The 23,533-nt window shown below is 46.3% G+C and overlaps 1 long non-coding RNA gene and 1 other non-coding gene across 2 annotated transcripts in view; one reads left to right on the top strand and one right to left on the bottom strand.

The window, feature by feature from the left end:
- The window catches only part of LOC145528378 (uncharacterized), a 37,185-nt gene that overhangs the window by 10,891 nt on the left and 2,761 nt on the right, over positions 1–23,533 (bottom strand). The window lies entirely within an intron of this gene.
- Positions 11,270–11,342, top strand: TRNAW-CCA (transfer RNA tryptophan (anticodon CCA)). Its single transcript has one exon. It is a non-coding gene; the product is annotated as a tRNA-Trp (tRNA).

Below are 23,533 nucleotides of genomic sequence, written 5' to 3'. Positions count from 1 at the left end.
CAGCACAGGGAACTCTACTCAATGCTCTGTGGTGACCTGAATGGGAAGAAAGTCCAAAAAAGAGGGGATATATGTATATATATGGCTGATTCCCATTGTTGTACAGCAGAAACTAACACAACATTGTAAAGCAACTATGCAAATGAAAGTGTTAGTTGCTCAGTCATGTCTGACTCTTTGTGACCCCATGGACTGTATAGCCCACCCGGCTCCTCTGTCCAAGGGATTCTCCAGGTAAGAATACTGGAGTGGGTTGTCATTTCCTCCTCCAGGGGATCTTGCCCACCCAGGAACTGAACCTGTATCTCCTGCATTGGCAGGCTGATTCTAAAGAATTCTAATTCTAAAGAAACAGAAGCCCACTCCAGTATTCTTGCCTGGGAAATCCCATGGACAGAGGAGCCTGGCAGGCTACAGTCCATGGGGTGACAGTAGTCGGACATGACTTAGCAACTAAATCATATATATATACAACAATGTTGTGTTAGTTTCTGCTGTACAACAAAATGAATCAGCCATATGTATACATATATCCCCTCCTTTTTTGGATTTTCTTCCCATTCGGGTCACCACAGAGAGTTCCTGTGCTATACAGTAGGTTCTTATTAGTTATCTATATATATGTATATACCTTTGCTTAAGTCTCAAATAATTGTGCTTTGAACTCTAGGGGTATTGAGGATTCTGGGAGGCTCAGGGTCACTTAAGCTATCACTGGACTTCTGAGTCGACAAATGGATGATAAAACTCGGGCAGAGAGGAGCTCTGAGAACACCAAGGAGTCAACACTTACCACCCTGATCAGGCATTATTTAAAGTATCCATTTATTAGCAGGTTCACTTTTAGAGCGCTGTCACCAACTGCATCCAGGCAGCGCGTGAAGGGAGGCTGAAATGACTCCTCGTTGCCCCCGGGGCCAGCGCTCAGACCACAGGTAGCTGACGCCTGAGGTTGTACCCTGGCTGCACTCCGGGAAAAGCCGCCCGCCGACTGCAGCCCTAGGAGGGGGCTCTGTCCGTACCGAGGCGCGCTCCGCAGCAGTTCTGTTCTGTGACTCGGTAGGGGGCTTGGCTTTCCTTCTGCAGTGGGATCCGTTGATTCTGAAACTACACTCTCTCTGCGCTTTTCTGCCCGAGCGGACCGAAAGTATGTTCGTGGGCGCTTCCCCACCGTAGGGCCAGGATCTGTAGAGATGGTGGCACCAGAGCCAGCTGCAGCGTTTCAGCCCCACCGCAGCGCGTGGGGGGACTCGCGACAGGCCTCCAGTTCTGAAGGCTATATCCAGTTTGACTTTTGGAAAGCCACCCTGGCTAGTTTCACTGGGCTTGGTGGGGGGTGGGGGGGTCACGTGATCGCCAGTCGCTCCAATCTGGGTACCAATTAAGCCCAGACCAGCCAAGAGGGAAAAATCAATGAGCGAAGTGACCACTCTGCCCTGGTCTTGCAAAGGGTTGCGGAACCGGAGGCCGGGGAAGGGCGAGCCGAGTGCACCTGGGGAAGAGGCGAGGCAAGGACGCCGTTCGCCGTCCCGGCTCGGCCGCTGGGGGCCGCAGTCACCTTCAGCTTAGGGGAGCGGGGAGACGCGAATCCCGGCGGTGGCTCTGGCCGCCGGGCTCCCTCCAGGGCGCAGCCTCCGCTCCCCCAGCGCTGCAGCCGCGACCGGGGACCGAGCCGACGTTGCCTTCTCCGAGCTCTGCCGGGGCCCCCATCTCGCCCTCCCCGGCCGCAGCTTCCAGCCAGGCAGCCCCTCGGCGCGTCCGCCGCGCCCCTCCCGGGCCCGCCCCCTCCGTCCCCCGGGTGCGCGCAGTCGCCGCCAGCGCGCCCTGCCTGCCAGCGCGCCCCGGGCGGGCGACGATGGGGAAGCAGAGCCCAGCTCTTTGCCGCCTAGGGCTTCCCGGCCCGCGCCGCTCACCGCCCGCCAGCCCGTGACGCGGCGCCGCCGGCCGAGACACAAAGACCGCGGCTGGGGCCGCCCGGGGGCCGAGGCCGCGTCCCGGAGCCGCAGACAACCCGAGCGCCATGAGAGCCAGTGCCGGCCGCCGGCTGCCGGGGAGAAGCCCGAGTGGCCGCCTCCGCCGCTGTGCGCCGGCCCCGGCTGCAGCCCGGTGGGCGCAGCGCAGGTGAGGGCAGAGCCCGACCCGGGGCGCCGAGGCCACGGCTGCCCCAGCCCCCGGGGTGCCGCCGCGAGGGCGGACCCCAGGGTGCCCGAGAGGAGGCGGGGACCGGAGGGCTCCGGAGCCTTCCCCAGGCGCGGCGATTGAGATAGGGCGGACCACGGCGGGAAAGAAGTGGGAGCCCTGCAGGGCCGCGTGGGCCCAGCGCCGGGGGAGCCTCGGAGGTAACTTCGGAGAGCCCGGGACGGGCGGGGGGCGGGAGCGCACGCGTGCTCGTGTGTGCCGGTGCGAGGTGTGTGCGCCGTGTGCTCGTGGCTCGCCGCACACGCGCGCGGGATGTGAAGTCCCGGGCCGCGGGCGCCCCTCCCCGCCTCCCCTCGGCTGCCTGCGGGGCGCCGCGCTGGGGGCTGTGATGGGAAAGGTGTGTGTGTGTGGTGTTGGGCTTGACCAGACCTGGTGGAGAGATCAGGGATTCAGGAAGAGAGTCGACGCGAGAGGACCATGCGGTTTGGGGCAAGTTTTCATAGCTGAAAATTCCCTGGTAGAATCCGGTATCTTGAGGGTTAAATAGGTCAGCACTAATGTACAAAAGCCCGACCCATCAGAGGCGCCAAAGTACCCACCCGAGCGGGACCGACCAGTGCATCCAATTCTTAAATTGAGATTTCCAGTCACGTCGACGTGGGATGGGATCGTTGGTTTTCCCGAGGAGATAAGATTGTTCAACTTCACCTGCCAGACGACACAGAAGCCAGGCCTGGCGGGCGGGGAGCGCGCGGCTCACACGCGGCCGCCACCGTCTAACTCGTACGCCTGCAGCATTTCTTGCCTGTTCGGTCCTCCGAACGCGAGCATTCCTCCCGGCTGACACATCCAGCCCGAGTGATCGTTAGTCCGCTTTCCCCAGGGTGCCAGGAGCTCCCTCTGTTTGAGCAGCTCCACTGTAACAGTACCCATTCCAGTACCATCGTGCTGGAAGACTGTAGCCGTGTTCAACTGCTGTGTGGATGCTGGGGAAGATGGTTGATTCAGGCGCGCTTTTCAGGGGGAATTAAGGATCCTGTGGGGAAGACCTGAGCTGGGGGATCCAGAGTCTCTGCGATAAACAATAAAAATTTATCTCAGAGGCTTCCAACCCATTTCTCTTTAGGAAGGGATGGTTTCCAGAGAGAGAGCTGAGTCCATGCTTCTGCCCTCATGGCTGCGATGGGGGAGCTTTGCCGCCCGGCTGGCTGAGGTCTTATGCATGGCATCAAGAGTTGCCAGGAGTTGAGAGCAGCTTATGGAGCCAGGTTATACACTCCCTTCTCCACCAGACAAGCTGTCACCACTGCCTCACCTAGATGGAGATGTTTGGTTAATGACCCTTCTTTCCCAGTCCTGTGACCACCAGCATCCCTGGTGGGGATGCTCTGCAGGTAGAGGCCGGCAGACTGCTGTGACCACAGTATGTCTGTGGGAATGCCACCGTCACAGCAGTATTTTGAGGAGAGTTGAGATAAGAGAAGGACATTAAAGAGTGGGGTGCCTGATGCTCTGATGCTGTAGGGAGAGTTGGACACCCCCCTTTTAGGGGCATCAGAGGAAGGAGGTGCAGGAGAGAGAAGGAGGGACCTTGTAGAATGAACAGATTGAGAGATTTTCTTACCTGGAAGAAAAACCTTGACTGTCTGGTAAATAGAGTCTGATTTTTACTGTACTTGTCTGAGAGGCTTGTGTAAATCTGAGACTATGTGCAAATAAATTCCCAGGCAAGTAATAGATCAAACAGTTTATTTGCATTTCTGATGAGTTTGGTGAGGAGGAAGTGTTGTATAGCACTTAATACTTGGAAAACAGACAGAGGATTCTTTGTCGGTGATGTGTTTTTTTTGAATTTTACAAATATAATATTCTATACCACCCCCCACCCCCCACTCCAGCCAATGCTAGAGGCAAAATTGACGTGGTTTTCCAGCTTCCAAAAGCCTTTGCAGCTATTAACTCTCTGATACTCCCTCATTCAGTCGCTCCTGTGAGGTTAAGATGTCTGTCCTGTCTCTGTCCACTGCACACAGAACTGGTCTGGGGCCGAGGGTTCTCACTCAGGAGCCCCCAGATAAGTCCTTTCTTAGATCCTGAAAAATGTGAAGCAGAAAGCAGTGTTGCAGCTATGGCTTGGTGCCTGCTGAGCTGGGACTTGATGACCAGGAGAAGAAAGGGGAAGGCCTTGCTGTCTGCTTCTGCCAAGTGGTGATGTGTGTTCTCAAAGTAGCTGGGAAAGATTCCAGGTTCCCCTGTGGCTGTGCCGCTAAAGCCCACTGATTAGCTTTTCCCATTGACATGGGGAACCTACCTGCAGACTTGGTGTAAATTGAAAAATAAGAGGGGGTGGGTATGGAGTTTAGAGACAGGCAGAGGCAGTTGGCAGGCAGCCTCTGGCATGCATCTAACTCATGATATGACCTCAGTTAGTTATTTAAGTTTTCTGCATGTTTATATAAAATGAGAGCGCATCAGACTGGACCATTAATTTTTCTTTTGGACTATGCTGGGTCTTCACTGTTGCGTGGGCTTTCTTTAGTTGTGGTGAGCAAGGGCTATTCTTCAGTGCAGTACACGGGCTTCTCACTGCAGTGGTTTCTCTTATTGTGGAGCAAGGGCTCTAGGGCAAGTGGGCTTTAATATTTGCTGCACATGAGCTCAGTAGTTGTGGCTCCTGGGCTCTGGAGCACAGGCTCAGTAGTTGTGATGCATAGCCTTAGTTGTTCTGCAGCATATACGATCTTCCCAGACCAGGGATCAAACTCGCTTCTCCTGCATTGGCAGGTGGATTCTTTATTACTGAGCCACCAGGGAAGCCCCAGAAAGCAGGTTCTTAACCACTGGACCACCAGTGGTTAATTGTCCCATAGACCATTAGTTTCCCTCCACCCCTTCTCTCTAAGAGTACAACTCTTTAAGTTGAATCTTATATGAAAGTTAAGTACATGAAACAGATTAGCGATGAGGGAGTGACATGGCAGACTGTTTACTTCCAAGTTAATTTCTAAAGCACTCTCTTGGAACCCCTAATGGTTCTGAGAACACAGTTTGAGAACCCCTAGAAGGCTTCTTTCTAGAATGTGCATGTCCCCCCTCTGAGTGTCGGAAATGAAATACTGTGGTCCCCTGTTTTTATTGTTCAGTAGTTCAATCATGTCCAACTCTTTGCGACTCTGTGAACTGTAGCATGCCAGGTTTCCTTGTCCTTCACCTTTGGAGTTTTCTCAAGTTCATGTCCACTGAGTCAGTGATGCTATCTAACCATCTCATCTTCTGTTGCCCCCTTATTCCTTTGTTTTTAATCTTTCCCAGCATCAGGGTCTTTTTCAGTGAGTCGGCTCTTTGCATCAGGTGACCAAATATTGGAGCTTCAGCTTTACCATCAGTCCTTCCAATGAATATTCAAGGTTGATTTCCTTTAAGATTGACTGGTTTGATCTCCTTGCTCTCCAAGGGACCCTCAAGAGTCTTCTACAGCACCACAATTTGAAAGCATCAAATCTTTGGTGCTCAGCCTTCTTTATAGTCCAACTGTCACATCCATACATGACCACTGGAAAACCGTAGCTTTGACCATACAGACCTTTGTCAGTAAAGTGATGTCTATGTTTTAATATGCTGTCTAGGTTTGTCATAGTTTTCCTTCCAAGGAGCAAGCATCTTTTAATTTCACAGCTGCAGTCACTGTCCACAGTGATTTTGGAGACCAAGAAAATAAAATCTGTCACTGTTTCCACTTTTTCCCCATCTATTTGCCATGTAGTGATGAGACTGGATGCCATTTTAGTTTTTTCAATGTTGAATTTTAAGCTAGCTTTTTCACTTTCCTCTTTCACCCTCATCTAGAGGCTCTTTAGTTGCTCTTTGCTTTTTGCCATGAGAGTGGTACCATCTCCATACCTGAGGTTCATATTTCTCCCATCAATCTTGATTCCAGCTTGTGACTCATCCAGCCTAGTGTTTCACATGCGGTATTTGCATAGAAGTTAAATAAGCAGGGAGACAGTATACATCCTTAACTTACTCCTTTCCCAATTTGGAACCAGTCCGTTGTTCCATGTCCTGTTCTACCTGTTGCTTCTTGACCTTCATACAGGTTGCTCAGGAAGCAGGTAAGGTGATGGGGTATTCTTGTCTCTTTGAGAATTTTCCATAGTTTGTTGTGATCCACAGAGTCAAAGGCTTTCTTGTAGTCAGTGAAGCAGAAGTAGATGTTTTTCTGGAATTCCCTTGCTTTCTCCATGATCCAACAAATGTTGGCAGTTTGATCTCTGGTTCCTCTGCCTTTTCTAAGCCCAGCTTGTGGCCTCCTAATTCCGCGTCATTGACATGTCATTCATCTTTCACTGGCACCTGATTCTCCTTGATGTCTAGTTAACCCCCTACAACATGGACTCCTGAAAGACCATGTCCTCTTCAGCCTGAAAGCTCCTGAAATCTAGCACAGTACCTGCCAGGGAATTAGGTACTCAGTAAATGCTTACTGAATGAATGAGACAACGGAGTAAAGTTATTTTGACTCAACAGGGACTAATGGATGGAACCACTACAGTATAAATTGTAGGAGGACAGAGACTTTGGTTTATTTGTTGTTGTTGTTTAACCACTAAATCCTGTCCAACTCTTTTGCGACTCCATGGTCTGTAACCCACCAGGCTCCTCTGTTGATGGGATTTTCCAGACAAGAGTACTAGAGTGGGTTACCGTTTCCTTCTCCAGGGAAATGTTGTTGTATATCTAGTGCCTAGACCATGGCCTGGCACAGGCAGATTTTGGCTCATTTCAAGAAAAACCTTTAAATTAGTTAAAGTTAGGGACTGATTGCTCCAAGAGGTCATCAGCACCATGTGTGTGGTGGTTATTCTTCTGCTAATAAAGATTCTCACTCTCTCTCCTTCTGGGAACGTGGTGGATTGCAGTTCCCTGAAATTATTATTTATTTTATTTTTTAAATTAATTTTTTATTGGGGTGTAGTTGCTTTACAATGTCGTGTTAGTTTCTGCTGTACAGCAAAATGAATCAGCTATACCTACACACATATCCCCTCCCTTTTGGACTTCCTTCCATGCGTGTGTGTGCTCAGTCATGTCTGACTCTTTGTGACCCCATGGACTGTAGCCTGCCAGACTCCTCTGTCCATGGAATTCTCCAGGCAAGAATATTGGAGTGGGTTGCCATTTCCTCCTCCCTGTCACCTGAAATTAGATGTGGTCTTGTGCCTTGTTTGGCTGGGAGCTTTCAGAGTTTTTGCAGGTGCCTCACTTTTTGTTGTTCCTTTTCTCCTGCTCCAGTGACAAACTCTATGGGAGTTCCCTGGAAGTCCATTGGTTAGGATGTGGAGCTCTCACTGCTGTGGCCCTGGATTCTACCCTGGTCAAGGAACTAGGATCCTGCAAACCTTGTGGGGCCTGCTCCTCGGCTGGGTTCTAGGCTGAGGGTGACGTGGAGCAGAACCCCTGGCTGACTCATGTTGGTCACATCCATGGATAAGAGATAAACCACTGGGGTTTTAAGCTCCTGGAATCCAGGGACAATCTTGCTACAGCATAACCTAGCCTGTCCTGATGGACGCAGCATGTAAAGAGCTTAAGACAACACTGGTGTGTGATCAGAGCATGTTGGGATTGAGTCTTATCCTCGAAGGCCAGAGGTTGCTGAGACAGAGCTTCATGAGGATTTGAACCTTGGTGTGGTCCCCACATTGAGGTGTGTAGCTGTCATTTTTGCTAGTTGGAGTATTCCTTTGCTGATATACCCAGGCCAGTCTAATAGAGAAGGACCCATGGTTAACCAGGGCTTCCCTGATGGCTCAGTGGTAAAGAACCCACCTGCCAATGCAGGAGACCTGAGTTTGATCCCTGGGTCAGGAAGATCCCTTGCAGGAAGAAATGAAAACCCACTCCAGTATTCTGGCATGCTCAGTCCATGGGGTCCCAAAGAGCTGGACACAACTGGGCACACATGCAAAAGCATGATAACCGGAGGCCTGATGCATAAGACACAAACTGCTGGCTTAATAGTTTAGTGAGAAGAAAGTGAATCTGACAAATGTACTTACTGATCAAGGAGAAATGCCCATTAGAAGCCAGATAATAAGAAGCTATTTTATGAGCTTGGAGTGAAATGTAGGGGAGTTATTGGAATGGCTGGTGTCCTATGTCTGGGACACGCAGGGATCCTCCCAGACGAGGGATGGAAACTGTGTCTCCTGCATTGGCAGGCGGATTGTTCACCACTGAGCCACCAGGGAAGCCCTGATGTTTCCTTCTTTATCCAAGTTCGAAAACCACTTGCTGAGTGCACTCATACACAAAGACACACACACACACACACACACATACACACACACACACACACACACACACACACACACACCCATTTAATACCATCCTTAGCATGTGACTTGTCCAGCTCAAATGCTGTATGATTTTTCTGGGGCTCTGTTGCCCATGTTCTCAGCAGGGGGAACTTTCCTGGCAGCCTTTTTGACTGGCTTGGCCTGTGAGAACAGAGCACTACAGAAGCTCCCAGCCCGCAGTCCCCTGCCTCCCCCCCTCTGCCACGCTTGTCTTCCTTGGTGTTCCTCTGTCTGCTGTGATCTTTCTTCCTGCCTCTCTCCTCGGGTCCTGGGGAGCAGTTATGACTACCAGAGGCTAACGTGCTATGATGACCACTCTGGCCTCTGCAATATCACTGGGATTTTGAGAAAGAAAAATTTTAAGCAGGATGCTAAACATGCCTGTTTTATGGTTACTTAAGGAGACTTCAAGTAAACAGCTGAGAAAACAAACCAAAAGTCAATAGGGATTCATGGGAATGTGAAGGGCTTCGGACCCTCCTGGAAGCCTGGAGGGTTGACAGCAGCGGTGAGAGGCCAGCTGAGACTCAGTATGCGGCCTGTTTCTGGAGCTAGGGTTGAAGAGAATGCAGAGTCGTTTATCATTGTGGGTGCAGGATGGAGAGCAGGTATTGAGTGGGTGAGAGTGGATGGGGAGAGTAGTGAGTGGGTGGGGGTGGAGTGGGTAGTGAGTGGGCAGGAGTGCATGGGGGTGGATAGTGAGTGGGGATGGACAGGGGGTGGTGGGCTCCGGGCTCTCTCCCGCTCTGTCCGACAGCCGTGGATGCACTCCCTGCACTGTGTTGTAACAGACCAGTGCTAGTCTGCGCTTCCCTCTGATCTCTGAGCCCAGAAGGAGTGGGACGGTATCTTGTTCCCATCTTGGCCATGACCAGCAAGGAGCTGGCACAGAGCTGGGCAGTGCAGTAGCGCTGTCATGTGAAGCAGGGACTGGGTGTCACTTCGGATGATTCAGAAGGCTCTCTGCAGGGCCGGGAAAGCCTGGCTCTGGAGCTGCTGCGTGATGGAAAAGTGTAATGATTCAGTGTCCCATCACCTCCGTGTGAGTCAACACTACGGTGTGGCCCCCGGAAAGAGGCTTAGCTTAAGGACGGCATGGGGAAGGAAGAGGGGACTTCCGTTGTTTTCTGTACTTCAGTGTAAGGAGGCTTAGCTGGAGGAGCTCATGAGCAGATTGAAGATTATTAAAAAGTATCAGGGTCATCACTGCTAGGATACATCTAGTCCAGCATTCCCAAGCCACTGTCAGGGCCTCAAGGGTACCAGAGGCTCTTGGGGATCTTTAAACAAGTAGATTTCAGGTTTTTCCCTGCTCTGCCTGGTCAGAATGTCTGGGCTTGAGGCCTGGGCCCCAGTTTATTCTCCACATTTACAAGTGCTGTTTGGAGTTGCTAGAGGAAGGGGAAGATCTGAGTCAGACACCACATCCCCATCCACAGGTAGAATTCCGGGAGTCGCAGCCAGGTCCCGGATGGCTGAAGGACCTGGGCTGGACCAGTTCTCTGTCTCGGGTGCCCAGGCAGGCATGGGTCAGGGTTACCGTGAGCTGGAAAAATGAGGTGGGGGGACATGACAATGTGGCCTTCCACATGTCCAGGATTTTAGGATAAATTCCAGGGTTACAATACAAGAGAGTCCTTATCAACATCACCAGTTATCTTTATCCTCAGCTGCTGGTCAACAGAGGGTTCTAGCTGATAGACTGGGGAAACCAGTTGTTTTATCAACTAGAGCAAAGCATTTGTCTTCCAAGAAGGACTGCAGACCTTCCAGCTGTGTCTACTCTAAATATGAGAAAGTGAAGAGGACAGACCATCCTTCTTTCTGCATGTGCACTGGTGGTCAGGGGTTCAGGCCCTCTGGTAAGGAGGTTAGCCCTCACCCCACCCCCTGGAAGGCCATGTCCTAATACCCAGGAACCTGTGAATATGTGACCTGTCCTTTGCAGATGTGATTAAGTTCAGATCTTGAGATGGGGGGATTATGCTGGATGATCGAGGGGTTCAGAGCAAACACAAGAGCCTACAGATGGGGAAGAGGATTCAGAAGAGTTAGTGAAGGAGGCAGGAGTAGAGCTCAAAATGATGTCATTGCTGGCTTTGAAGATGGACGCAGGGGCCATGAGTCAGGGACTGTGGGCAGCTTCCCGGAGCTGAAAAATGCAAAGAAACAGATTGTCCCCTAAGGAGCCTCTGGAAGGAATTCAGCCCTTGCTAATACCTGGATTAAAAAGTCCATTTGGACTTCTGACCTCCAGAACTCTAATAAGACTGTAAATCTGTGTGATTTTAAGCCACTATATTTATGGTATTTGTTATAGCAGCAATAAGAAGATCCCATATAGAGGGACTTCCCAGGTGGTGCTAGTGGTAAAGAACCCGCCTGCCATTGCAGGAGATGTGAAAGACCTGGGTTTGATCCCTGGGTTGGGAAGATCCACTGGAGAAGACAGTGGCTCCCCACTATAGTCTTCTTGCCTGGAGAATTCCATGAACAGAGAAGCCTGATGGGCTACAGTCCATAGGGTCGCAAAGAGTCAGATACGACTGAAGCGATTTAGCACATAGCACAGCAATATGAAATTATTAATAATACAGCACAGCCTCTGAGATGATGAATATTTGCCACCTGAGTGTCGAGAGGCAACAGAATTTTGCAGACCCAAAGGCATAACTTTGACTTCTGGTGGCAGTGGACTTTCTGGGCAATTTGATCAGATCTACACCTTGATCAGTGTTTCTTGAATCCTAAAACTCTTCCCTCTCAGGACTTCCCTGGTGGTCCAGTGGCTAAGACTCTGTGCTCCCAAAGCAAGAGGCCCGGGTTCAATCCCTGGTCAGGGAACTAGATCCCATGTGTTCCAACTAAGACCTGGTGCAGCCAAATAAACAAATAAATATTAAAAAAACCCTCTATTCTCTCTAAAACGAATCCATGAAGCCCAAAGTTTCCTCCTAGACTGCAGTTTTGGAAACACAGTGATAAAAGTTCAACATTGTCCCCACAGTGCATATAGTCCCTGAGACCATAGAGCCATACCCAGTTATGAGGTATGCAGGATCTAGAATATGCATTTACATTTATCACTGACATGAAAACAGTTAAATTAAAGCAGAAAAATGACATACCATTTCCCGCTCCCCCCCCCCCCCAATGTCATATATAGGAAAATACATGTAAAGCAGTTTGGAGAAAGTTTCCTAAATGAGAAATGAACCAAAGAGTTGAGTTTTTTTTTTGTTTTTTTTTTTCAATTTTTGGCTATATTGGATCTTCATTGCTGTGCTCTGGCTTTCTCTAATTGCACCAAGTAGGGGTTACTCTCTAGTTGTGGTGTTTGGGCTTCTCATTGTGTGGCTTACAGTCTTTAGAGCATTGCGGGCTTTAGTAGTTATGCATGCCTTTAGTCGCCCTGAGGCATGTGGAATCTTCCCAAACCAGGGATTGAACCTATGTCCCCTTAACTGGCAGGCAGATTCTTCACCATTGGACCACAGGGAAGCCCAAACCAGAGGGTTCTTATCCTGTTTCCTGTTAGGAAACATTTTGACTTCCCCTCAGTGGTATTTGTCTGTCCCTCTCCATCCCAATAGTCATCATTTGGTCCAGGGCCTCATCTCTTCCTAGGAAGTTAAAGGTTAGGAGGGAGGCTGACACAGGGATGATTTTAGGTGGAGAGAGGAGAAGTTGAGGGAGCTCCCAGGTCTCATTATTATTTCACTCTAAAATGGAACGTAAGTGGTGCCTGAGCTATTTTTGGGGGACATTTTGATAAAGATCATAGTCACCTTAGAGATAAATATTGTATCATCGACAGTAAAGTAGTAAAAAGTGTTTATTTGCACATCATATTGTATAAAATGCCTTCCTGGCCAACCAAACACACCAGTCATGCTTCACCCTCAGGATCTCTGCCCTCGCTGTTTGCTCTGCCTGGGACGCTTGACTCCTCCTCAGGAAAGGCAGCTAGGCATGTGGTTGGCTCTGTTACCTATTTGGGGACTCGACTTAGATGTAATCTTTCCCCTGAGGACTTCTCTGAACACCTTCTTAACAATTGCAGTCCCCACCCCTGGTCCCCTACTTTTAACCCCTCCTCTATTTTCCTCCATAGCATTTTCCACCATCTAATATACTATTCATTTTATTTGTCTATTTTGCTTATTATCTGTCTCCTCACTAACATATAAGCTCATGAGGGTAGTTTTTTTTTTTTATCTGCTTGAATAGCCTGCTGTATTTCCAGTAGTTATATAAATAAAACCATACCTGACACATGCCATTTACAAGATTTTTGAATGAAATCATACATGTCTCCTTTGACCCTGTTAGAAATCCCAGGAAGAGGAATTGATATCTTCCTTTTCTAGGTGAGAACACCAAAGATTGGAGGTAATAATTTACTTCCCCAGGTTCCCCTTGCTGGGATTTCCTGCAAATCCTTGTTTCATTATTTTTTTATTAGAAAAATCACATATTCCAAGCATTTAAGTAATACAGACCTAAAACAAAGGGAAGGAAAAAGCACTAAGGGATAATTTTTAATAACATTTTGGTACATAAGGTGTGCATATAGACAATTTTATATCATGTTACAGTATGCCATTTAGTGGCACACTTTTTAGCTTAAGAACGCATCATTAAAAATTAAACATATCAATACATTTATTTCTTCAGCCTTGCTTATAGTGGCTGCATGATATTTCATCATGTTGAAGCACTACAGTTTTATATAACCAATCGTTAGCTACAAAGGTTATTGCTGATATTTCTCTTATTATAAGCAACATTAAAGAGAATGTATTTGTAGCACTTTCTTTTTTACACATATTTGACTGTTGCCTTGAGATAAGTACTTAGAAGTGTGGATTTGTTTTATTTAAAGGATATGCGTGGTTCAGGTTTTATGCAGATTATTTCCTGTAATGATCACACAGATTTCCTATCTCTCTTTCTCTTTCATAATGCCCAGGAGTGCTCGCTTTTCCACATTCTCCCCAATAGTGATGAGTCTTCTTAACCCATACCAGTTCAGCAGGCAAAACAAAACCAAAAAAACCCAGTGTTTTGGTGCTTCTCCACCTTAGAAAGAAAATATCATCTTAATTTTCTTTACATGTATACATCCTAAGGCAGTCAAACCCATTGTGGTTTTAGTTTGCTTTCTTTGATTATCATGAAAATGAAAGTCACTCGGTGTGTCCAACTCTTTGTGACCCCATAGATTATACAGTCCATGGAATTCTCTAGGCCAGAATGCTGGAGTGGGTAGCCTTTCCCTTCTCCAGGGGATCTTCCCAACCCAGCGATCCAACCCAGGTCTCCCACATTGCAGGAAGATTCTTTACCAGCTGAGCCACAAAGAATTTGTTTATTATAATTCTTTATACATTTATATAATATATAAATTATATATTATAATTTATATTTACATAAATTTATATATATAAATTACATAATAAATTATGTAATTGTTTCTTATAATGTTGCCCATTTTTTCCTTTGCCTTTCTGTCTTTGAATATTGTCTATGGGGCTGTTCATTCTTTCTTACTGATATTTAGAGTTTTCTATGAGATGCAAAAAATTTCTACACTCTGTTTTTTTTTCAATTTCTGTGATGTTTATTTATTTATTTATTTATTTTTTTAAGATTTATTTGTTTACTTTTTTTTATTTTTGGTTGTCCTGAGTCTTCATTGCTGCACACAGGCTTTCTCTAGTTGTTGCGGAGAGCAGGGGCTTCTCTTGTTTTTGAAGCATGGGCTCTAGGTGTGTGGGCTTCAGTAGCTGGGGCTCATGGGCTCTACAGTGTGGATTGAGGGCTCTACAGTGTGGAACATGGGCTTAGTTGCTCCGTGGCATGTGGGATCCTCCCAGACCAGGGATCGAACCCATGTCCGCTGCATTGGCAGGCAGATTCTTAACCACTAGACCACCAGGGAGGCCCCTGTGATGTTTATTGACATGGTAAGTCATTTTCATTTATCCACGTTGATCAATCTTTTTCATCATGGTTTCAACTTTTGGAATGTTGTGTGGAAATATCTTTTCACAACCTCACCTGGGTCCTGACTCAGATTTTCTTCTTTTCATTTAATCTGTTATTTATGTTTGTATATGGTAAGGAATGAGTGCTGACTTAATTTTTTACAGTTGGTTAACCAATGTTTCTAATAATACTATTGACACGTTTTACTGAATAAACCATTATTTTCTCATTGACTTGAAATGCCACCTTCATCATGGAATGAATCCTTAGCTACATTTGTGTATGCCTCTTGTCTTTTTATCTTGCTCCACTGATTTATCTGTCAAATTATGGTTATAGGAGCTTTGTAGGAAACTTTAGAATTTGTCTATCCAAATAGATCCAGAATTCCTAATTAATTAAAATAAAGCAAGTAACTATTCAGTGTTCTTTCTAAGACACAGACTTCTCACTGTAAAAATGCAAAAACAGCAAAACACAGTAACAAAAATTGGTTAATTAGTAGTTACTTTTTACTGCCTTATTTATGAAATTTTCTGCTCCATTTTGACAGGAGGTCTAAGTGGGAACTTATTTTTCTAGTTTTTAAAATTGACTTTCTTTTTAAATTAGTACCTGTTTTTAAAAATGCGGAAACGTACAGACAATAACCCAAGAGACATCCATGTACCATTGAGATTAAATAGGTATTAACATTTTGTCATTTTTGCTTGTGTGTTAGTTTTTTTAAAAGAATATGTGGTAGTTCAAGATCAACTTGTTAATCCTTTTGTTTAATCACCAGCTATTCACCCCACTGGAGAAGGCAGACTCCCTCCCTAGGGTTATGGATATGCTCACCTGACATCTGACTCTGGACAGAGAAGATTGACAGCAGCTTATTTTTTTATTTTTTGTATTTATTTATTTTTGGCCACACTTCGCACATGTGGGATCTTAGTTCCCCTATGAGGGATCGAATCCGTGCCTTCTGCATTAGAAGCGCAGAGTCTTAACCCTGTGCTTTCATGATCCCATGAAACTCCTGACAGCAGCTTAATTTTTTCTTTAAATTTATTTATTTTTAATTGAAGGATAATTGCTTTACAATATTGTGTTGGTTTCTGAATCAGCCATAGGTATACATGTATCCCCTCCCTCTTGAACCTCCCTCCCACCTCCCACCCCTTCCCACCCCTCTGTTTAGTCTCTCAGTTGTGTCTGACTCTTTGTGACCCCGTGGACTGTAGCCCACCAGGCCCTTCTGTCCATGGGATTCTCTAGGCAAGAATACTGGAGTGGGTGGCCATTGCCTTCTCCAGGGCATCTTCCTGATCCAGGGATCAAACCCGGGTCTCCTGCATTGTAGGCAGATTCTTTACCATCTGAGCCACCAGGGAAGCCCTTTACATATGGCAGTATATATATTTCCATGCTACTCTCTCCATTCATCCCACCCTCTCCTTCCTCACCCAAACTGTGTCCGTAAGTCTGTTCTCCACCAACAGCAGCTCGTTAACCACATAGTTCACAGTCTAGGGGGAAGATGCAGCGCGTCACTCAGGGCCACACAGGGCTTGACTCAGGAGCAGAGTGAACACGCATGGTCTATTGAGGGCAGACTGCATAGTAACAAGGATGTGAGGGGACCCCTGGTTTCCATGGGAGGTTGTGACTGGCTTATTTGAATATCCCTGGGCTGGCAGGGTACCAACACTTGCTGCTTGGGGAAAAGTAGAAACTGCCAGATCCTCTTGACGAGGAGAGTTGTCTTGCTCCGGGATCCTATGTGGGAGCAGAGTGGGGAGAGGAACTTGTGACTAGATCCTTACAGGCCCTCCAGGTGTCACCAGATGTCAGGACAGCTCTTAACATTGAGATTTAATTTTAGACCTTAAACTGCATTTTTCCTTCCCCTTCTTTCTCTCCAAAGGAAACTCTCTGCTAAACATGGTATGAATCATTTCCATATACGTTTGTGTACCTTCCTTTTTATATAAAATGTTAGTTGCTCTGTCATGTCCTCCTCTTTAGGGACCCCACTGACTGTAGCCCACCAGGCTCCTCTGTCCATGGGATTCTCCAGGCAGGAATACTGGAGTGGGTTGCCATTCCCTTCTCTATGGGATCTTCCTGGACCAGGAATTGAACCCAGGTCTCCTGCATTGCAGGCAGATTCTTTACCATCTGAGCCACTAGGGAATCCCTTGTTTAACTTGAGCCTTACCACTATTGCCAAATTGCTTAATATTCACCAGACAGTAATACATATAACAAGAGGTAGATACTATTATCATTCACATTTTACAGCTGAGGAAACGGAGACAAAGAGAATTTGTTCAAGTCACACAGCTAGTAAGTGGAAGAGCTTTAATTTGAACTTGAGCAATTGAGCTCCAGGGTCTATGACCTTTAACTATTATGCCAATCTGCCTGTAAAAGCTACCGACTATATTCTGGTTTGGTTTTGACTGATATTTTCTATACCCCTTGGCATACTTGCATCCTTCCTGTGGCAGCATTTAGGTATGCCTGTTATAGGTAGCATTTGACTACAGTTTTAAAAAAATTTTTTTTATAAGTCCACTTTGAGAATCACAGTCTTTCAACCAGTAAATTTTCATACCGTTCATACTGTTCACAGGGTTCTCAAGGCAAGAATACTGAAGTGGTTTGCCATCCCTTATCCAGTGGACCACTTTTTGTCAGGAAAAGGACCACATTTTGCTGGGAAAGATTGAGGGCAGGAGGAGAAGGGGACAACAGAGGATGAGATGGTTGGGTGGCATTACTGACTTAATGAAAATGAGTTTGAGCAAATTCTGGGAGATGGTGAAGGACAGGGAAAATTGGCGTTTTGCAGTCCGTAGGGTCACAAAGCAACCTAGTGACTTAGCAACCGAACAACAACAACAAAACCAGTAAATTTAATGTGTTTATATTTATTCTGTATGATGTATTTGGAAACATTTCTGTCATCTTATTTGTAATTTTTACTTGCCCTCTTTAGCAGTTTTGTGGAGGAAAACTGCCGTGAAGGGAGAAAGGGGCCTCCTTTCAGTTAGAAATTTATTGCAGGTGACACAAGGGAGGTAGAAATTCCCATCCATAAATTTTAGATTCCTAGATGAATGCCTTCTTTTAATAGTTTCATTGAATCCAGAGTTTCACTGAATCACAGTAGCATCCATCATCCTGGGGAAAAAAACACCAAAGTCCAAAATAACAAGCCAGGCCAATAACCCAGATGCTGCAGAGAAATTCTCTTTGTCGTGCTTTTCATGAGCGTAAAGTGAGGACACTGCCCACCCTGCATCTTGGCACATTATTTCATTGTTGGAAAGATCAATATATCATTGCATCTGGGAAAACATTAATAAGAACACCTTATAACCGGGTTTTGCTCATCCAGCTCAAGGTTTGTATCATTTGTCCTCATCAGATTTTTGGACTGGTTGGCAAAAGGGAAGGTGAAAGCTTTAAGGGAGTTGGTGGAGATGAAATTCAGAGAGCTTGTCTTCTGTCCGAAGATTCATGTGGCAGTTCTACAAGTTACAGTCCTAAATCAGGTCCTTTTCTTCTCCGTTTTGATCAACATCTGATGTCAACACTTTGAGCAGTTACAAATGCATAAGGTTATGAAAAGGTGGACATTCATTTGAGCCTCGTAGACTGGACAGCTGCATTAGTCAAGCTGGAGCACAACATGAGAATCACATATGGCATCATGAGGGAGTGGGAAAAAGTCCAGAATCTGGTTCCGGCCATTCCAGAAGCTGTAGACGTGCGGTGGAAATAGCCATGCGTCCGGAGATGGAAAAGCCTGGAGTTCTCCTCCTGGTTGTGTGTATGCAGGAGGCGTCGCAGACAAGAGAATGTGGGCCCCAGTCTGTGCATCCTGTGGGCGAATGCTCATCTGAGCTGCAGGTCCGGCCCTCTGGCACCTGCTCTGTCGCTGCTCCCAGCTTCCACTGCCTGCCAAATCGAGTCCAGATGCCTAGTCCAGATTGAGCACCCTGCTTTCTCTGGATGCCCCCCTGCTTATCCTGACCACACAGACAGACTCTACCACGTCACCCCTTCATGCCTCTGCCCTCTGCCTTGGAATCATCCCTCTGTCTGCTTCCTCCAGCCCATCACACACCCTCCTCCTCTCCAGTCTTCGAGGAGGCCATTGCCGATGGTGCCTCCTGGCAAAACTGGCCTTTCCCAGTGGCTGGGACTCGTCTCACTCTCCCCAGGCCCCCAGCCTCTGGTTTCTGCTTCTCTGAGGCCTGACAGTTTCTACACAGACACTTGTGAAAATGGCAAGGTGTCAGGAGCCCTGCGACCTGGGGCTGATTCTGCCACTAGCTCTCCATGTAGTTTTGAAAAATGATGGTGCTCGTCCCTGTTTTCCAGTCTGTAAGGGGCAGGGGCTTGGCCTGGGGGCTCACGGCGGTCCCTTGCTCAGTGTACATACTATTGCTCAGATGATTTATATGTATGAATGTGTGTGAATGTATGAGTGTGTCTGTGTGTGTGTCTCTGGGTGTGAACATGTGTGAGTATGTGAGTGTGTCTGTGAGTATATGTCCCTGTGAATGTCTATGAGTGTATGAGTGAGTGTGTCTGTGTGTCTCTGTATGAACATGTATGATTGTATGAGTGTATCTGTATGAATGTGTGTGAGTGTATGAGTATCTGAGTGTGTGTTTCTGTGTGAATGTGTGTGAGTGTATGGGTGTGTCTGTGTGAATGTGTGTCTATGAGTGTATGTCTCTGTGTGTGAACATGTATGAGAGTGTCTGTATGAATGTCTGTGAGTATATGAGTGTCTGAGTGTGTGTCTCTGTGTGAATGTGTGTGAGTGTATGAATGTGTCTGTGTGTCTCCGTGTGTGAACATGTGAGTGTGTGTATGAGTGTGTCTGAGTGTGTCTGTGTGTGTCTCTATGTGTGACTGTGTGTGTGTCTCCGTGTACACACACATGTGCACCTTCCACGGCAGATTCGCTTAGCACCCAGAGATCTTGGGCTGATATTTCCTCCTTGCTCTGTCATCACCAAGAGAAGCATCCAAGATCCAGCATTCAGCAAATTTGGCTTCAGACCTGGCATTTCCTTCTCCCTCTGGCCTCATTTCCCTCATCCTCCTGCACAGGTGGCCGAGTGGTGGTGCTGCACTCTCCAGGCTGCTGTGGAAGGTCTTTGTGAAGCCCTGGCACATAGTAGGTGGTCTGGCTGCAGTGCCCGTCCTGCTCAGCATCTCCCTGCCCAGTTCACTTCCGTCCCTTGGCAGCGATGCTGTCTCTCCTCCTGGCACAAGACGGAGCCTGCTACTCTGCCCATAGCATCCTCAGCCCGGGCTGTGGTCCATTTGGGGCCCAGGCGGCTCACATTCCCTCCCCCTCTTCAGTTTCCTCATCTGCTAAATGGGAGCACTCTTCCCACACCGCAGAGCTGTTTTGTGACCTGAGGAGGTAGCTGCCAGGGACCGTGTGCTGCAGGCCGGATCCTATTGCACTGTCACAGAGCCTAGAAACTGTTTTTTCCATTGGCCTCTCTTTTGCTCCTTATTCCTCTCTGGTATTCACTGGCACATTGTAGAAAATCTACATGGATTTCTCTGCGGTGATTAATCGTCTTAAGCACACAGCAGGCATGTGTCCATTGGCACAGGGGCACCTGCCTACCCTGCCAGCCGTTCATAATCCCCTAAATTTCAGTCTTAATAGAAAACAACTCAGGTTTAGACAGATCCCAGTTGTGTTGCCTTTATTCACTTCAGGAGATGCTGGGCCTTGATTTTCCAAGTTCTTATTTGACCTGGGATTAGTAGAATTTTCACCACACAAAGTAGAATAGAAAGTTGAGACAGTCTCACAGGAAAGTGGGGTCTTGGGTTTGGGGGAGGTCCATGGGGTTGGACTGCAAGTCCAGCTCTGAGGATCCTTGTTGCTCCCGCTTGCTGCTTGCAGGGCTCTGAACTTGTTTGCTGGTCTGTCAGAAACTGATAGTGAAAGAAGCCTCCTAAGATTGTTACAAGAATTCTAGAAATCTCTGAAATAATTCTAGAATTTCTGAAAGTGCTTTGTATCCCCTGTATATAAAATTTGATGTGCCTGAGTTGTAATTGTTCTTCCCTCAATATTTACATTCATTTGTCCTCTGCTCGGGTTTCTGTGCCTGTTTCCTTGAAGATTGAGCTTGGCAGGTTGTCCCCACCTGAAACAAACCAGAACATCCTGACACGCAGCACTCCCATTAGACGAAGGGGGCAGATGGGGCAGGGAGAGAGAGCTGTGTGGGGAGATGGGGTTTCCCTGTGACTTGTTCTGGGCAGGAGCAGATCCTCTCAGGGCTGAACTGCCTTTTCCATACAAGAAAATCTAGGCCACTCATCTCTGCATCTCCCTGCAGACGTTGATGGACAGAGGGTATAGATTCTCATTGGGAGCACTGCCTTCAGGATGGAGAGAGAACCCATGGTCCAGAGCAGCTGAAAGTTAACCCCTAAAAAAGACGTTGTTCCCCTAGAAAACAGGCTGTGTGTGTGTGTATGCTTTCAGTTGTGTCCCACTCTTTGCGACCCCGTGGACTGTAACCCATCAGGCTCCTCTATCCATAGGATTTCCCAGGCAAGAATACTGGAGTGGGTTGCCGTTTCCTTCTCCTGACCCAGGGATTGAATCCATGTCTCTTGCGCCTTCTGCACTGGCAGGTGGATTCTTTACCACTAGTGCTACTTGGGAAGCTCTGTGGCTGTGTATGGGCCAAGACAACTTGACAATCTACAAGTCAATCGTCAAAATGCCTTTGCTAAGTAGTGACTGGCAAGATTCTCAGGTGTAATTTGATATTTTCTTATAAATCTCAGAAATTGGGTCCATATTTTTCCATGAGAAGTTTACTTTCTCTTGTAATGCTTTGTTAAGCTTTCAGTTTGATGTTTTTCATTTTTCCATCCAAGTTTCATTAATGTAGATTTTTCTTTCCACTTCAAAATAAGATTAATTATTGTTTGTATGTGTGCGCGTCCTAAATCGCTTCAGCCGTGTCCGACTCTGTCTCTCCAGGCTCCTCTGTCCATGGGATTTTCCAGGCAAGAATACTGGAGTTGGTTGCCATGCCCTCCTACAGGGAATCTTCCCAACCCAGGGATCGAACCCAAGTCTCTTAACATCTCCTGTGTTGATTTGGTGATGGCAAAAAAATAATGTGTGGTCATGGTAGGAATTTTAGAAAAGAAGGAAAATTATGAAGAAAATATTAATGTTACCTATAAAAAATAAGAACTGTCACTGAATGGGAAGGGATATGAGGGACTTTTGGGGCAATAGAGGTTTGCTTTTAACACGGGCACACACATTTGTTACAACTTCAGCAAATACACACAAATTTTGTGCACTTCATTGTATGTAAATCTTATATTATTAATAAAAGAGAAACTGTAAACAATTATTGGCCTTAGGTTAATTATAGGCACAGTGAAATCTTTAGGAGGAGGTGCACAGATGTTTGCAATTTGTTTTGAAGTGCATTTAAAAAAATAAGATGGCTTCATGAAGGGTAGATGGATAGATAAGTGATAAAGCAAATATAGTAAAATGTTAATGGTGGAATCCAGATGGTGGTTATATGAGTGTTCACTGTAAAATTCTTTCAACTTCGCTGTATGTTTGGAAATTTGCATAATAAAATATTGAGAAACAAAGATGACTAATTCAAATGAAAATCTATATTTGCAATCCAAAGGTAACAGCCATTAACATTTTAGTGTATATTATTTTCTTTCAGTTTCATTTCCAAGAAGATATAATTTTATATAATTAAGATCTTACTACAGATACAGATTCATTTTTACATTTTTCACTCAGAATGTCATTCCTCAGTTTTCTTTTGTCATCAAAAGTCTCCAATGTATAATTTTATAATTAAGATATAATTTACATAAGTAAAATTCACACGTTTTAGCACACAGTTCTGTGAGTTTTGACAAATGCAGAGAGACATGTAATCACCACTCCAATCGAGATGTGAAAGAGCTCCATCATCCAGAATGGAGTTTTGTCTACACCTTGCCATTTTGCCTACACCTTGCTTCACATCCAGTGTCTGGCAACCACGGATCTGTTTTTCAGAATATAATAAAAATGGAACTGTATAATAAGAGGGGCTTCCCTGGTGGCTCAATTGGTAAAGAATCTGCCAGTATTGAAGGAGACTTGGGTTCAATCCCTGAGTCAGGAAGATCCCCTGTAGAAGGAAATGGCAACTCACTCCAGTATCCTTGCCTGGGAAATCCCGTGGACAGAGGAGCCTGGCAGGCTACAGTCCACGGAGTCACAAGAGTCGGACATGACTTAGCAACAAAATCACCATATGATAGGTAGCCTTTTGAGGCTGGCTTCTTTCATTCAAGCAACATACATTTCAGATTCATTCATGTCATTTACTACATGTATTGGTAATTTGTACCTTTTTATTGATGAGTAGTATTCCATTGTAAGGATATACATTAATGTAATTTATTTATTTTGTGGCTGCCCTGGGTCATTGTTGCTATGCACAGGCTTTCTCTAGTTGCAGTGAGCAGAGTCTATTCTGCATTGTGGTGCGCCGGCTTCTCATTGCAGTAACTTCTCTTGTTGTGGAGCACAGTCTCTAGGGCACGGGGGCCCACTAGTTGTGGTGTGTGGGCTTAGTTGCTCCACAGCAAGTGGAATCTTCCCAGACCAGAAATCTAACCCGTATCCCCTGCATTGACAGGAGGTTTCTTATCCACTATACCACCAGGGAAGTCCTACATTAATGTAATTTTAATGTTTGTAAGAAATCACTGTATATCATAGCCTGCTTTATTTATGCATTACCCTAATATTCGGATATTTAAGATGTTTTATTTTTCACTATTATAATTACCATTATAATGAGCATCTTTTTATGATTGTAACTATTTAAAAGAATATTTTATTAGAGCGTAGTTGATTTGCAATGTTGTGTTTAAGGTGTACAGCAAAGTGAATCAGTTGCACATATACACAATGAACATTTTTATGCAAAATCAAAGTCATTCATAATTTC

The sequence above is a fragment of the Giraffa tippelskirchi genome, chromosome 12 (genome assembly GCF_054371585.1).
Source record: "Giraffa tippelskirchi isolate mGirTip1 chromosome 12, T2T-mGirTip1v1.2.pri, whole genome shotgun sequence".
Lineage (NCBI taxonomy): Eukaryota > Metazoa > Chordata > Mammalia > Artiodactyla > Giraffidae > Giraffa > Giraffa tippelskirchi.
This window is presented reverse-complemented; position numbering and strand designations above follow the sequence as displayed.